Raw genomic sequence first — 1,673 nt, forward strand, 5'->3', positions numbered from 1 at the left:
CAGCGTGGACTGCATGGTGTGCGGGGACAAGTCCAGCGGGAAGCACTACGGGCAGTTCACGTGCGAGGGCTGCAAGAGCTTCTTCAAGCGCTCGGTGCGGCGCAACCTGAGCTACACGTGCCGCAGCAACCGCGACTGCCCCGTGGACCAGCACCACCGCAACCAGTGCCAGTACTGCCGCCTCAAGAAGTGCCTCAAGGTCGGCATGCGCCGCGAAGGTGAGCCCGGGCCCTCCTGCCAGGCTCCTCTCCTCCGGCTTCCCCTTCTTCTCCTGCCTCCTGGTTTTTTCCTCTAGGCTTTTTCTGTCCTCCTTCCCCCCTCCCTTCTTTCTCTTCTTCCCCCCCTCCCTCCTTGTCCTTTCTTCTTCTTCTTTCTTCCTTCCCTCCTTCCTTCTTTGCTCCCTCACTTCTTCTCTCCTTCCTTGCTTTTTCTTCTCATCTTTCGTTCCTCCTTCCCAACTTGTTCTTTCTTCTTCTGCCTTTTCTTTCCTCCTTCCTTCCTTCCCCCAGTTCTCTCCCTCTTGGGAAGTCCGAGTGCAAAACAGGAGGGGGAAAAGCAGCCAAGGGGAGAGCACAGAGAGGACTTTTCCTCTCTTCTTGCCCAAGGGAGAGGAAGGAGAAGGAGAAGGGCAGAGGGAGCTGCTGGCTTTCTCTTCCTCTGCCTGCTTTCGTTCTTTCCCTTCTTCCTCCTCTTCTCTCTCCTTGCTCACTCCCTCTCACTGGCCCTTCTCTCCCCTGTGGCTTTTCTCTCTCCCCTTCGCCCCCTGGGTCCAGCCGCTCATTTCCCTTTCTCTCCTCTCTCATCTCTCCTTTTCTCTCTTTCCTTCTTTCCCTCCCTCCTTCCCTTCCAGCTCTGCTCTTTATTCTCCCCAACTCCAGACCGGACCAAGGGCGACCGAGTCCTGTGCTTGCAGCATCTCCCGCCCTGAGGGTCCTCTGCCCGCTCCGTGTGTCCTCTCCCTCCGCACTGCCCCCAGACCAGGCCAGAGACCCGGTCGCTAGTGGCAGGTGGTGGTAGGGACACGGTGCGTTCTCAGCCTCGCCCCCCGCACGCCCCGTGCATTGCCCCATAGCCGAGAGAGTCCCAAATCCCACCTCTTAGGGGAGACCGGGAGCAGCGGAAAGCCTGCAGGCTACAAACATGTCAGGGTGTGTTGGGGCACAGGGGTGGGTTCCTGACTCATCTCTTTTCTACTTGCTGATCCCCTTCCGCTGAGGCAGGTTGGTAGCAGACTGTTTTTTTCAATCCAGGGTTAGCCGTGCAGCGGCGCGGCAGGCCGCTGTTACCCCGCCGGCCCAGCGCTTTCATGCAGCGTTCAGATCCGCACAGAGTCACCCCTCGAATTTGCTGGTTTCTTTTTCTTTTTTTCCTTCTCTCCCTCACCGGGTCCAAACTCGTCCTCATTCCCCCTTCAAACTCCTTGCATGTTGATTCCCCAAAGCTGCCATTTTCATCCCCTAAATACCCCCCGTTGACTTTTTTTGTATCTTGCTTTCAATACAAGAAAAAGCAAGATCCATAAAACCCCCCAAACCTCCAAAGTATCCTGTCTCTGTTAGACCGCGTAATAACCCTATTCCGTATTTAACCTGACCGCAATCGGTCTTTTGGACCAGTGAAGTTCTAGTTTCTTTTTTGGATTTAAAACAGGGTTTAGGTTATAGGGAAATCTC

General features: G+C 55.6%; 1 protein-coding gene across 1 annotated transcript in view; it reads left to right on the top strand.

Annotated features, from left to right (window-relative positions):
* The first annotated feature begins 6 nt into the window (after window positions 1–6).
* LOC109297236 (nuclear receptor subfamily 2 group F member 5) overlaps window positions 7–1,673 on the top strand; it is a 29,940-nt gene continuing 28,273 nt past the window's right edge. The window contains exon 1 of the mRNA XM_019516917.1: window positions 7–199. The gene's annotated coding sequence lies outside the window, so the exon portion shown is untranslated. The remainder of the gene's footprint in view (window positions 200–1,673) is intronic.

This window comes from Gavialis gangeticus, unplaced genomic scaffold (assembly GCF_001723915.1).
Source record: "Gavialis gangeticus isolate Ggan-Ray unplaced genomic scaffold, GavGan_comp1, whole genome shotgun sequence".
Classification (NCBI taxonomy): domain Eukaryota; kingdom Metazoa; phylum Chordata; order Crocodylia; family Gavialidae; genus Gavialis; species Gavialis gangeticus.